The sequence below is a fragment of the Peromyscus californicus genome, unplaced genomic scaffold (genome assembly GCF_007827085.1).
Source record: "Peromyscus californicus insignis strain IS unplaced genomic scaffold, ASM782708v3 Scaffold_14__1_contigs__length_90479793_seg_2, whole genome shotgun sequence".
Lineage (NCBI taxonomy): Eukaryota > Metazoa > Chordata > Mammalia > Rodentia > Cricetidae > Peromyscus > Peromyscus californicus.
Genome location: NW_026294436.1, coordinates 80022077 through 80037164, shown reverse-complemented (window position 1 = coordinate 80037164; position 15088 = coordinate 80022077). Strand labels below are relative to the sequence as shown.

Below are 15088 nucleotides of genomic sequence, written 5' to 3'. Positions count from 1 at the left end.
AACCATGAATAGTCTACTCATTTAGTAACATCCCCCAGCCTAGAGCTCCAACCTTCTGTCTCTGATTATCTTTCATCTTTAGAATTTCATTCCTGTCTTAATGACCTCCATTTTTAATGTTTGTCTATAGCAACCTACTTCCAATTCTTTATGATTGGCATAGCAAATTAACTTTCCAGGGCCCACTTCTCATTGCCATAGAATTATGAATGGAAAATAACAAATAAAAACACAGACATGATAAACTGAATATAGCAAATTATTTATTAAAGCCAGGATGCATGAACATACTCTTAACAGAAAGACGGTTCAACAGCAAACAATTTATACAATTAACATGTACCACATGTCAGAAAGCGCAACTGAGGATATCAGATAAATTACAACAATTTAATTTTGAAACTCCATTAAGTTATCTCTAAATTCTGCCACCACATACATATGCATTAAAGAAGTTAGGAAACTTCGATCTTCCTTCTCTGCTCTGCCTGTGTAGGAAACGACAGGCTGCTGCTGACCAGACACCACGAGGCTCTGAGACTGGTGCTTTTCCCCCTACATCATAACCGATTTCAAATGGTGCTAGACAAAAACTAGACTCTGAACACCAGGAGAAATCGGTCAGCCTGTGTAAGAGATAGGCCAGTGGTGGTCTTCAGGTCTGAACCTCAAGGCAGATAAGTGACAAGTCTTATTTCAGCTGTGTTGCAACCACGGCTAAGTACTCCAGGCATCTTCCAGGTACAGGCAGGCAGTACTGATGTGGGTGAAGCAGTTCTCCATGTACGGAGCACTCTCCCTTTCCTGCTACAATCAACACCCAGAACATCACTGAATGATGATGAAAATTACAGAGCCAGGCCCAAGCCACCCTCCCCCTCCCATGGAATGCTGGATAAAGTGGATCACTCCCTGCCCCTGATCATGCCCTTGCATTTATTTTGAACACAACAACTTGCCCACTATCACTGCCTCTAAACCAAACAGACTCAAGAGCAAATTTCACTGTTCCAATTCTTCCTTTGACTTCTTGAAGGAGAGAGCCAATCCTGTGTACAGCTGCTTCTCTGTAGCCTAACCTCTGCTGTGCTGCAATTCTTACTCCTAAAACACTGATTTCAAATGGTGCTAGATACAAAGATGGAAAAATCTAAGCCACCATGTGAAACCAGCTTCCAGAAGAAGAGGATCTCACTGAAGAAAGCAGAGAAGTGCAGTCAGAAGGTCCAGCCTTAGTTCTGAGAATCATCTTGCCTGTCAGAGGCAGAGGACAGCTGTACAATGTTGTGCAAAGCAGCATCAGAATCACAGTCAACATTTTGAGCAGACAAGACCAATGCAAAGCTTGTTCCCTGTATGACTTCACATTAGTCATTATAAATTACACAATATATATACACAATGAAATAAAAGAACCAAGTCCATTCTACACATGTACAATTGTAATAACTTGAATTTATGTAGTATTTCCCAAGATGCATAGTGTCTGTCATGCATAGTGACATATATTATGTCACTCCTTCAGGACAGTGACCTATGAGATGTTAACCACTGAACACAAGTGTGGCATCTGTGTCAGGACAACTCTTCCACGAGTATTATTCAAAAAGATCACATGTTCATCCTTTCCATCCCATGACCCCATAGGCTGGCAATTTGATTTAATGCAGAATAATTTTAAAAGCTGGTATCTTATTGTATTATATAGATAATTCTCTAACACAAAAATGAGGTACATTTTTTAAATTTATCTGAAAATAAGATTTACAAACTATGTTTCAAATTGGACTGCCTCTTTGCTGTGTGTTTCCTCTGATGTCACAACCCAAAGAAAGAGGATCTCATGGAAGAAAGAATAGAGATGCATGTTTCTGGTTCCCCAGCAACTCTTTTTTGGCCTCCCCAGATGTAAGCTTATCTCTTTTTATGGCTGCTATAGGGTAATAGAGCAAATATAATGTGAGAGTCACAGTACTTAGTTGTTCCAAGAGTCCAATGAAGCAGGTATTATTCTGATGTCTGCACAAGAAACTGTAGTCATAGGAACAGATGGACTAATGTCTGTATTCCTGTCCCTCTGCCCACTGCCACTGCTTGGTCTGTACAGCTTGACTGTAATCTCCAAGGAGAACTCTTAGCTAGACTGGGGAGGGGTATTTAGCCCAGGCAATCTGGATGGGAGTGAAAGAGACTCCCTGTAATATATGCTACACCTGCGTAAAGATGAGGGCGCATGGTGTTGGTACTGCAAGGGGGTCAGGTATTCTAGAACCTGCTTTTGCTCTATTGCCTGACTGGTACCTCTGTCCTCCCCAGCAATAGGGAATGATGGCAATGAAGCCTACCAATGACATTGATAGGCTTAGCTTCTAAGAACCTGGGCCAGCCAGAGGAGAAACAGAAGGCTCAGCACCTTCCCTGGGCTTCTCCAGGGTCTCAGCTACAGAGGAGTGTAGGCAAATTTGTACACTGAGTTCCTGAGTGACAGTGACACTGGTTGCCAAAATTAGGGCCTTATGAACTAGATGGTAGGTCGTAAATATATTAGATGGAAGTTATTAACAAGAGTCAAAACCCTGTAAATGAAGGGAACAGATGAGATTTGCATATAATACTCAGCTTTTCTGATTTTCATTTCAGCCAAATTTTCTTAGCAACTTCCTATTGCTAGTATCCTCAGTCTCCCTTCCTCTATGTTAAGAGATATCCTGCAGGGATACAGGGCACACCCTTCCTCCCAGAATTCTCAGCCTGTGCTGTTACCTCCTTTTGGCAACTCTCCACCTACTCCCTCCGCTGCCACCCCCATTTGTCCTATTTCAGCTCTAGAAAGCTTTCTCCAAGGCTAGCCCAGTTTGCTTTAATTTAGAAAACACCTATTTCTTTTGGTTCTCAGCATGGCATGAAGCTAATGCCTTTCTTCCTACCCAGCAAGTGAAATGCTGCCCAGGCCCAGGGGAGGTGCTATGCCTGACAAGGGGAAACTACCAGTGAAGGAAAAGGTAAGGTCTAAGGTTCCACTCTTGGACTGCAAACCCTGGTTTCTGGTAGATAAGAACCACTGAATGGTGATTTAAACACTAAGCTACAGAAGAGGGAAAGAAAAGTAGTTTTAGCATTCAGACCCTTTGTCCATCCAACTCCACTCAGGCCTCAGCATCCCACAAAAGCAGAATTCCCATGGTCAGCTGAGCAATGTCCCTTTTCTGCAACAAGGTGATGATTCTTCACTAGTTTGGAATAACTGGGTGATTTGTTAAAGTCTAGAAGGCTCTAGCTTTCTGGCACCAGGCCTGAAAGTCACCGGGATGTCTATGGCAGCAGCCCATGAAAACCTTGGGCTGCTAGGGCTCTGCTCTCAGTGTGAGTAATAGGATCCCCCTCCTCAATTAAATGGCTTCAAGTAAACTTCAAGCTACAAGGTCTGATGGAGTTGTCTAGGAAAGAAATCACTGTACCTCACTTAGCAGTACTGAAAAGGTAACTGAACATGGAAGAAGTCTGAGACACCACTCTCCAGCTTTCATCTGTTCCTGTACCTATTTCTCTCTGGGGCCATTCTACCCACCCATAACAGAACACTTCTCTGGCAAGGCAGAGACCAGAGGGGCGGAGGCAAGGTCACTCCTTGTAAATTAGAACACCTGCTTATCTACATGCTGAAAATAGGGCCCTGCCATCATCCTGAATGGCTTTAGTGTATTCATCTGTAGAGTAGGCTAGGGAAAACTGGTCAATATTCTCTCTCTCTCTCTCTCTCTCTCTCTCTCTCTCTCTCACACACACACACACACACACACACACACACACACACACACACACACACAGTGCTTAGGAAGGAAATAGCCAGAGGCAGCAACAGCATGCAGGAGAGGTACAGTAATCTAGAAAATCATATTCTGTCTAGAGATATACAAAATTAACACACAGAAAAACCAACTCAAGCAGGCCAGACAGTACAATTAAAGGTTAAACACTCTTCATGGGCCACTGGCTAAAAACAAAGATTAAAAAGTGATCTATGACCACTGCTATGATTTTTAGAATCCTAAATATCCTGAGCCCAGAACAGAACCCCAAAAAATGTGGGAAGAAAACCGGTGGGAGGGGAAAACACTTGCTCCAGGAACCTCACCCTAGTGGCCCAGCCTGTGCTGTCTGATGCGCTCACATGCAGAACGTGGGAAGGTTCCAGCCAGGCAATAGTTTCTCCTTCCTGACCCAGCATTGGGTGCTGAGTCACAGTTATATGCATGATGAGAGTTCCAGCCAGAGTGGGGGAGGGTGACAGAAGCCTGCCATCCATTTTCTTGTCTGCGTCTAAAGACTGATTTAGGGCTTCCCACCAGTTAAAAGAACTTATCTTTGGGAGGGGAGGCTAGGGAAGGTCTTTTTGGAAGAAAAGGGAACATCTTACCTCCAAGAGAGACTGCACATATATGAACTGAACAGGCTGCCTGGCTTCCTGTCACTCTCAGCAGTAGCCCAGGCCCAGCATCCAGGACATTTTGTCTTTGGCTGTCAGGGTAGGTAGGGAATGCTGCCAACAAGCTGTGGTTAATGAATCAGAGGAAAGGGTGATAAAAACAAGGGATATATGTTGAGGCTACATGAATAAAGGGGAATTTGTAACTTGTTGGCCTAACATCAGTGACAACTGATTCCCAAAGTGGGCATAGTACCCTTGAGACTCAGTGTGTCCTGCAAGTGCCTGCTTGGGTAACCAAGTGAGAAGCAAAGGTTTCAAAAGTCCATGGAGGCCAGCCTCTCTTGGCTTCACTGAGTTAGAGATATGGAGACCTATGTTCCTGGGGAACCACATTCTAAAAATTAGATTTTTCTGTCTCTTCCTCAATGTTACTGAACAAGTCTTGGGTCTCAAAAGCTCCCAAACTTAGTGCGATTCCATACAGGGCACTAAGGTCCTGGCACAATATCTGGGCTAGACAAGGCATGGTACTACGGCTGCCTTCTGGGATGAAATACACATAGTAAAGAAGGAGGGAGGCAGGTACAGAGTGAAGGCTAGAGAGCAATGTGCCCTCCTTGTGGCAGAGGGCTTTGCTCTCACAGGAAGGAAAAACACTGCCCAGAAGCACTTCCATGGAAGCTGAAGCTTGCCACAAGAGGAAAGGCAAGCCTGCCTGTGGTCTTCCAATGCCGACCACAAAGTTCATGGCCCCAGACCTACATAGCCTACGCCTTTAACATTCCCAAATGGTCTATATGGCTCAGTGGAGAGGGTTCAATAAGGATACCAGCTTAATCAGGTCAGGGCGGAGATACCCAAGTCCAACTTCCCTAACTCACCAGCCAGGACTGGTCAATTCCTCCTCCTCCTGCCAAAAAGCAAGGGAAGGGAAAGACACAACATCCTATCTGATGCCATACTCACTGGATCATGTGCCTACTCACTGGGTTCCCAGGAGTTCTCTGCAACAAGCCTCACTCCTCCTGTGGAGTGTTTTACACACTCTCAGAAGAAAGCATTTCAGTTAGCCATTCTCCTCAGCACAGCCCTAGGCAGGCACCAGGAAGCCAGGGTGGACCTATTGATCTCCTAGTGGCAGTTCTGCCCAGTATATGGGCACACACCTGGCAGTACACAGGCTGGAGCACAGGCTATGATGTATATGTGGCTGCATGCTCCAGGTTGGGGAGAGAGGTTAGGCTTAGCAGAGATATGTCTGAGCCTCTAGGCAACACAAGCCCCAAACCCTGTTTCACCTTTGGCAGTCCCAGCTAGTAGCGGCACCTACAATGCTATTCTAACCCTTTTCAGTTATAACTTCTGTCTGCTAGTCTCAAGAAAAAGGAGGAGGAGGTGGAAGGAGCAGGGAGGTGGGAGGGGGGAAATGGAAAAGGAGGGAGAAGAGAGTCAGAAGAGGCAGAGGAGGAAGTTTCACAGTCTAGTGCATTCCCATCAGAGGGGAACATGCACAACTTCCCCTTTACAAGCCCTTTTCTGTCCCCTTTCTGGACTGGAGATAGCTTAGAACTGGGCAGGGCAGGGCAGCCACTCAGGTACCCAGCCAACTGGGCTTTCACAGGCTCAATCTCAAGCCTGGCATTTTCCCTGGGGCCATTACCCAGCATGCCCTTTTCCTCACTGGGGAGGCCGCACCCTCTTGTTTTCAAAGTTTTATAACTGTATTGTTTGTTGTCCAGCAGATTAAATTCTTTGGTGGCTGGGGAGGCAGCAAGGATGGGGGTGAAGAGAAAGGAGGGCAAAAAGGAGAGAAAATACAAGTAACTCCTATTAGGCCCAAAAGATTAAATGCATTCCTTTTGAACACAAAGTTCACCTGTTTTGGAGAGCAGCCAGTGGCCAGAGGCAGTGTTCCCTCCCTCTCTGTGCCTAGCACCTAGAAGAGCAGCATGTGGTCTTAGATATCCAAAGCTATTAGAATTTGAGCTGATCAGGTTTAGGATTGGCATACCTAAACAACCACCACTCCAAATTAGGTATCTACTATAGGGCAACCTGATCTCTACCAGGGTCTATAGGCAGCTAAACCCTGGAGACAGAAAGGTCCCTGCAGTGGGCAGTCTGTTTATACTCCAAATCAAAGTCACTCATTCACTGATACCAGAAAACCTGTACTTCAAGAATGTGGCAATGTAACTGCACATGACTATAGTCAGTCGTCCATATCCCCAGGTTCTGCCTCCCTGCACTCCAATCATTGTGCATGAACATGTGTATATAAATATGAACTACACTACTTTATATGCACAGACTTTTTAACCACTATCCTCTAAAGAATTCTTTAAGCATTATTTGGCAGCATTTACTTTGAGTTAGGTATTATAAGAAATCTGGGCATGGTTGAAAGTTCATGAGAGGATGTGTATAAATTGTTTTCACCTCACAGAAGGACTTCAGCATCTGTGGATCCAATCCTCCATAGATTGAAATGACTATATTCAGAAATGGCTAAGGAAAAGAAGGAGGAAGAAAGTCAATAGTAAGTGTGAACTTAAGACAGGCCTGTCTTATCAAGCCTTGTGATACTAAATCTACAGCTAGCAAATAACTCAAAAGGACATAGGATTTTCCATACTTAGCACAACTTTTATTGAGCCATTAATTAATCATTTAACACTCCTGGTTCCCTCTAAGTAGTATGTCCACTTCAACATACAACTAAGCCTTTAGCACCAAAACCAATGCCCGTGACTCCCAGAGTTGTGAGTCTACTCAAACTCTTCTCCTACCTTCTTCCTTAGAAAACTTCATCTGATCTTGCTTCCTCTATTACCTTTCTCCCAACTACAATGATTGTCAAGTATCCACTTCACTTCAGTAATGGCCCAGGGTAGGAGTAGTAATGATACAAATACAGGAATAGAACAGATATTTCCTGGAAGATATATACTTTCTCTAGTTTTTATATGAGAATTAAGAACAGTTCTCATAAGCTCTCTGCAAAGGAAAATGGGTTATAGGCATAGGTTCTGTGCCTACATTGTCTCCTCTACACTCCCAGCTTAAGGATGTTATAAAGGCAGCCAGGGTTGATTAAAGGTAGAACCAAGGAGCCACTTTATATCCTAGAACCTTGGCCACATAATTTCAGGGACTGTCTCAAAGTCCCTAGCCTCAGGGCTAGGCAGACCTGACAAGAGCAGCCAAAGTCTCCTCCTCAGGAGGTTCTACCTTCCTTTAGGAACTCAGCAAAGTTACACACAGGCCTTTCATGACATCTACATGAATTTCCCTCACAGCTTTGGGTTGGGTCCACTCTCTTTTTCATTCTCCAGGTGACTAGAAAGAACCAACTCTAATACAAGACAAATTCACAGGATGCTACAAGTATCCTCCATCAAAAGTACTCCCATGCACCCTCCCATTCAAACTATAGTTGCATTCAGTGAGCAGAGAGGGACAGACGCTTATAAACAGACACAGATGTTAGCTGACCCTGTCCACCTCAAATGTTCTGAAGGGAACACTCCCAGAGAAAGTCTAATCATTCATGCCCAAGTTCATGATAAGCAAAAGCAAGCACTTCTCTAGCCCTTCGTCAGAGCCCTGATCTATTAAAATAAAGGTCACTTAGAGGCTGAATAGTCAAGAGGTCATACAGCCCAATACTCAGCCTCAGCACCCCTTAAAAAATTGAGGACTGTTTTCAGGACTCAAAGAAGCCTGGTGCCCATCACTCCTCTGACTCGCTTTTCCGATACAAGGGAGGCCTATTTTTCCACACTGATCATGCGGCAAGGGTTCTGAGCTGATGACAGTATTCCCAGCATCTAACTATGCAGCACATTAGCCAGTGCTTCCAGTGGTGATATATGTTAGCCAGCAAACAGGTAACACAGACACAACACACATGCTGGGAAAGCTCCAGGCATCCCTCACAAATAGAACGGGAGAAAACTCAAAGTTGCCACAGTGAGACTTCCTCTCAGTGAGCAACACACAGCAGAAACATGCCCGGATTCATTGGAAAAACTCTGAAGGTGTCAAATGCCTTAACAAGAAATCTTTTCAGGAACATGGGGATGCCTGGCATTCTAGCCGAGTGCAAGCCAGCTCTCACAAGAGCTCCAACCAGTCAGAGAAACAGAGGGCAGGAGAATAAAGATATTCTTAGTTTTCCTTCTCTTCTCCAATGTGCAAAGTAAGAAGTGAAGCCCTCAGAGATCCAGAACACTGCTAAGGACCTCAATGCTCTGCTCCAACCCCTGGTCTAGCTGGAGTAGAGGACTTGGGTTGGAAATCCAAAGCTGGGAACAAGCAATTGGGTCCTGAGAGGGCTCTTCCTGGCTCAGTTCAGTCATGGCAAGACCAATGCTACCCCTCTGCTCAGTGTTGGGAAATGACTCAGTGAACCAGCTAATGTCAAGAGATCTAAGTGTGTAGTGACTTTAAGGCTCCTTAAAGCTCCTGAGAATCCTTAAGACTGTTCCACATGTTCCTTGGCCCTGGAGCTCCTACCCAGGCAGCTTTGGAGAATTTTTGTCACATTGCAGATAGGCTTGAGTCCCAACCACACTTACTGTGCAAAGGAGGCACAGGAGCAGGCCTTGAACAGAACATCTCCCTTGAACATACAGGGTCTTTCAATCCATGTCCTGCACCACAGCCAGCTCCCATATGCACATCTCTTACTTGTCTCTAAGAGGGAACAGTGTCCTATCCTGTCACCTAGTAGGTCCTCACCAACTACTTTCACTCAGTTAACCCTTTCTCTTCACTGCCACCCATGCAAAAACACATTCCTACTACCTACCCAAAGCCCATCACCAACCATCATTCACACTAGCACTAGCTAGGGTGCCTCTTTGGAACAAAACTTGGTTTTCTCTCTCAAATGGGTTCATTTTCCTGGCCTTGAGTTTCTGGCTAAGCAAACACTGCACAAACATCCAGGACAGGCCTAGAGGTAACATGAGTTGGAACCTCCAACAGGATCCTCATTCAGAACCTGTTTCACAGACAAGTAAACTGACTTGTGTTCACGGGAATGAACACAAAACAGCATAAATCCACTTTCCCTGACCTATTTCCCCATGCCATAACCTCTAACCACACATCACCTTATCCCTGTGCAGCTTTTGGCACTTTCAGCCAATGGCAGCTCCTATATTTTGAGTAGTCCCAAGCAGCAATGTTAGGCCAAGGAGGAGGGAACTGCATAGCCTGGGTCACCAGAGTCACCTCTTTCCAAGCAAACAAGTTCTGAGTCCTGAAGTTGAACACCATGGAGCAGAAGCACTTGTGGCTCAGCACCACTGGCCCACCTCGACCTCACAGAGCACACAGCACACAAAGGATCTAACACTGGGTGACTTCTCCCCACCTGGGCTTGTCAGTTTCCTGAAGAAACCATAGTCTTAGCAGAGACTGGGATTCAAATTAGCCTCCTGTAAGCACATACTTAGTGACTTAGCAAAGACCTGACCTGAATGTTCCCTGTGCTGCACAGACAAGAAAGGCACAGTGATTAGACTGAGGCACAAAGGCAGCTAATGCCTGATGAGGGTTGAAAGAAGAAGACAGAGGTTAAGGGCAGCCATACAAAGTGAAAATAACATTAAGATGGTGGATCAGAGTCTGACCTCTCCTCCCACCTTGATTCCTAACCTAGTACATGCTTCTGTGAGCTATAGAGAACTTGTAAGGATTTTTTTTTTTTAATGCCTAGGGAAAAAAGGAGTTGGTGTCCATATCAGTTCTAATCTTTTGGAAGACAGCCCAACTAAGACAGTTTCCCAGGGTACTGAGGCGCTTCAGGACTTGTCTATCATCTGGACCCCTTTTTTCTTCTGTGTTTTGTTTTGTTTTGAGATAAGGTCTCACTACATAGCCCAGGCAAGCCTGGAACTCAAGTTTCCTGGTTCAGCCTCCTGAGTGCTGACATGACAGAAATTAGTCACCATATTTTCAGTGGGTGGTATCTTCCTCATCCACACACAGTGTTACCTATGCCTACTGTGTATTTTATGCTGCTTTGTTATTGGAACTCTTACACCCACAGCACAAGAAGAAACCTAGTCTTGGGCCTCTGGACTTCCAGCACCTAGTACTGTCCCCTACATCTAGAAGAGAATTTTTACCCCTTCCACAGACACCAAATAACATCTGCCTCACCTCCCCCAAAAAGGAATGTGTACAGCCTTGCTAGGACATAGAAAGTTTGCTTTCACTTGAGATTATATAATTTCTTGAGGATGTTAATTCACAAAAATGTCTGACCTCAGCCCAAGGGTGAGGAGAAAACAGGGCTTTGGAATCAGAAGTGCTGAATCAAATCTCAACATCACTCATCAATTGTGTGACTTTAATTTAAATCATTCAATAATTACACTTTCATTAACAATATAAAGGAAATAATATCTGTGTAACCAAGTGTGGGAGAACAGTTTCCTCTTCCATGGATGGCATATGGAGACCAAGATATTTGATGCCATCTCCTTGCTTCACTAGAGACTCATCCTGGCTCCACCCTGCCTAGAGCCTAGACATTTGGATGTGTCTTCCCACACCCTCGTTACTTGTTCCTATTATCCAACCACAAACAACCACGGCCCTGTGTGGTTCCCTTCACCCTATTCCTGTACTCTACCCACATAGGCATGACTCTACAGCACCAGGCTCTGTACAGACCATGGGGCCTCATGAGTATTTTCTTGCTTATCAACCCATAAGCAGTGGAAAGGAACCAGCAAGGAACCAAACCCAGTGTATGCTTTCCTCATGGCCACTGACCAGGAAAAGGAAGGAAAGCAATGTCCTCCTATAGATGGCAGGCTGATTAAAAGGACATTATCTCTTACTTATCCCAGAGGCACAACATATGTATAAAAAAGTGACCTATGAGAGTTCACATCCTCCTCTAAGGCTGCAGTCTTGGGGACACACCAAAGCCAGAGGATAAAGCCAAGATATGCACTGAACAATTCATAGCCCCAGTAAGGAAAGGATACCATGGAATCCAGATGGTGTGGACCAATCAGGTCCTTGGGTAGGGCACCTTGCATTTTACTATGGTCAGCCATGCCATTTCATCTTCAGTACCACAGCTGTCTTGCAGAACTCACATGAGGCCAAGGGAAAAGTGCCAGGCATGCTTAGATCCTACAAGGCATGCTAACTGTCCTGCCTGCTTGGCTGGCAATGCGCAATTCTGCCTGTCACACAGCAGAAGGCAGGTTAGTGACTAGGAGCAAAGCATTAGATGAGGGTCTGAAAGAGGGAAATGGGCAGGGTGGTGCAGCCCTAATTTACAGAGACAGCTGTGTGACAAAAGGCAAAGCCAAGATCCCCTTTGCTCTCCACCTACTTTCCAAATCAGGCAAAGGAAGGGTTGTGAATGGTAGCAGAGGTCACTAGAGTTGGGCACAAGACCTAGGGTTCTGAAGTACAGCTAGCGGCACATCTGGCTTCAGCCTCCCAGTGGGGCTCATCTTGAAGAACCATGTTTATTCCTTTCTACCTCCCAGCTGTAGAGCTGACTGAACTTACCTTTTTGTCAAACTTCCGCCCCTCCATTCCCCAGCTGTCCCTCACACACCACTGAGGCAGTGACTGAATTTGTCCAGCTCCTTAAAATAACAGATAATTCATCCAAACTGGCTTTCTTGGCAGGGATCTCAGAGGCTTGTCTCAAGGGGAGAGACAAGACAATCAAATATGTGAGTCGGATTCATTAATCTTCCTTGGACAGTAGTGGGAGGGGGCAGGGAAGGTAAAACACATCTACATAATGCCAGTAGAGTAGCTGCATGACCTGGCTGGGGTTGAGATTCTACAGGTACCTAGTAGAATTATCCATGATTATTCCTTTTCTCTTTAGACCCTAGACATTTGGCTGTTAGTTCCCAGTAGCCCTAGGGGCCAAGAACACTGCCAGCAATGATAGACCGGGACTTCTGAGTATCGCAGCAAGCACCTGCTGTCTGCTTTCTGGTTTGTGTCTACAATGGAGCTGTCATTCTAGTTTTGAGGGACATCACCACTTTAACTCAACACTGCTGTTGTTGTAAGGTAGAGGAAAAGTGTTTCCCTGTCAAGTGCCTGGAGATATTCTGAAGAAATTGGAGGCCTAAAGAAGAAAATGATTTGTTCAAAGGAAAATCCCAAGTAGAGAAAAAGCTAGAATCCAGTCACTGCTCAGCCCAGTCTAAACTTTAGACCCCAGACCTAGCCTAAGCTCCTTAAAAGCTCAATGTGTCCAAAATACCCATTCTTCAGAGGAAAGAGCATGCTTGAGCCCTGGGCAGTTCCCAGAACCTTAGGGACTGTAAAGGGAACTACACCCAGAATAAGCTCAGGTTAGATGTCAGGAGCCAAGAAGCTTCCTTCCCACAACTGTGGGAAGTAAAAGTGCCCTGGTACTACCATACCCTGTCTACAGTGCTGCCCAGATGTCTCCCAAATATCTCACAGCCTAGCTAGTTGAGCAGGCTGACCTTATGCCAGCACTCTGCTAGTTACTCACCCCATTCACAGAAAAGCCAGGAATGGAGGAATGGAAAGAAAAGAACAATTGTTGGAGGTTCTGAATGGTAAAGTTTGAGGGAACAGATCCAGGGAGCAAACACACTCCACCTATCTGGGAGGAAAGCTCAGGCCTTTCCTTTGTTGCTTCTAGTTTCTAATCAGCAGCCTGATATTAGTCCACCAACAAGACTAGGTCCATGTCACATCAGACTACAGCTGAGGTCATGGAGCCACATAAATTGGTGAATCAAGAGTACCTACGAGAAGGAAAAGACTATCTAATCTACCATACTCCACCACCCAACACTATGGGCTTATTCACTACACACCTTCCTTCCCAGGACAACTTCCTCTCCCTGCCTTGCTAAATGGGGGTAAAGATAAAGAACAGAAAGAACAGACATGGCTCTTGGACCAGCAGCTGAGAATGTCCTCATTCATCCTAAAGAAAAAAATCAAAGGGAAGAAGAGGAAGGGTTGTAGGAAAGCACAGAGAGTAAAAGGTCAAAAGAGTGAAGAAAGGTCAAAAGATATTCTTCAGCAGAGCAAGTTAAGCAGGAAACAGAGGAGACACTGGAAGCTTGTATTTGATGTAGGGCATAACCACCTTTAGCCATATTGAGTGCCCAAGTCTTTCCTTCTCTAAACATGGCATCCTACTGGCCCTCATTCCACCTCAGCAACTTCATCCAGCATGACCTTTCATCTATCAGCATCTGAAACAGGAAAAAGAAGAATAAGTATGGCAGACCGAAGCCTGATATGGACATATATACCTTCTAGCCCTTGGAGATAACTCACTCTCCACATTGCGGTTATGATAGAAGTACTCTTCTCCCACAGGGAAGGGTAGACAAGTCTGATAAGAACGGCTTAGCTCAAGGTTATATATAGTTGAGGTTCCTACCAGCCTAGAGATTTGGAGCTAGAACTTGGCAGATCTATGCTAAGTGCTGGCAAGGACCATCCTCATGCAGCCAGCCAGCTAAGAGCCTCAGCACAAGCTGGCCACAGTGAGTGCAGCAGGGTCCTTCATGAGGCTCTTAGTACTCCTCACCAAGGACATGGCTACTGGATCCATTTTAGAGAAAACTAGTTTCTAAAATGTGAGTCTAAGGAGATATGTAATGGCTGAATACTAAATTCCAGCCTTTCCTTCTGAAGGACAAAGGGAGGGCACATAGAAGAGGAAGAAGGTATTGCACCCAGGATTACAGATATCTATTGACTTTGCATATTTGAAAGTAGAAAAGAACATACAAGAATGAAGATGAACACTTACCTATTGAAAGCAGAGTGGTCAAGTAGCTCCTCTTTTCTGTTCTATAAAAATGCAAGCAAACTGCTTTAACCAGCAGTATGGCTTAGATGCACAAACATCATCCTCAGCTGAGTCTGAGTTGCCAAGAGGTTGTCACCTACTTAGAGATGGAGTTGTACTCTGTTGAGTTCTCTGTTGGGAAGAGAAAGGAAGGTAGATCAGCTAGCTGGGCTCTGCTCACAAAATTAATCAAGCAATGATTTGCAATCAGAGTTTATATCTAGCTCCTGAGATAATAGTCCTCAGCTGTGACGGATGCAAGATAACCCTGGGTAGAGCAATGTGGAAAAGGACCAGTACCTGTGGGCACAACATCTGATCCAGGAGTACCTATCCACTACCCTTTTGTTAAGTGACAAACAAACAACAAAGTTCTCTGAAACATGACAGTCAGGTTTTCATCATATGCATAGCTCAGAACCAAGAAGTATAACCCTCAAGTACCCAACTCCTACACATATGCAGTCTTTGTAGTCAAGATGTTCTCTACTCAGACACAAAAGCTAGAGGCTTTGGATACCTTTGAGAGCACTATGGGTATAGATATAGTTATAGCTAGTTCCTATGCCTGTTCTGCTACACTCTGCTGTGATCTCAATCATATCTCCCTGCCCCCATTTGGTCCTCAGACATACCTCCCAGAGATCCCAAATGAGTCATTCTAGGTGGTCCTTGGGCAGAAGAAGTGCTCTGGTGCCAAATGTCTACACTAAAATTAGTGGCTAGAAAATGTAATAATTAAAAGTGGTACCTGGAAAAAGCCTGGAGGAAGCTCAGGGCCAGGATGTCCCTCATACCCAAACTTAAATTGT

General features: G+C 45.0%; 1 long non-coding RNA gene across 10 annotated transcripts in view; it reads right to left on the bottom strand.

Annotated features, from left to right (window-relative positions):
* Positions 1 to 241: 241 nt before the first annotated feature.
* LOC128110194 (uncharacterized) overlaps positions 242 to 15088 on the bottom strand; it is a 60662-nt gene continuing 45815 nt past the window's right edge. For all 10 annotated transcript variants that reach the window (XR_008218142.1, XR_008218147.1, XR_008218149.1 and 7 more), the window contains 2 exons: positions 14238 to 14408; positions 242 to 13671 (listed from right to left, as the gene is read on the bottom strand). This is a non-coding gene — a long non-coding RNA (uncharacterized LOC128110194). The remainder of the gene's footprint in view (positions 13672 to 14237; positions 14409 to 15088) is intronic.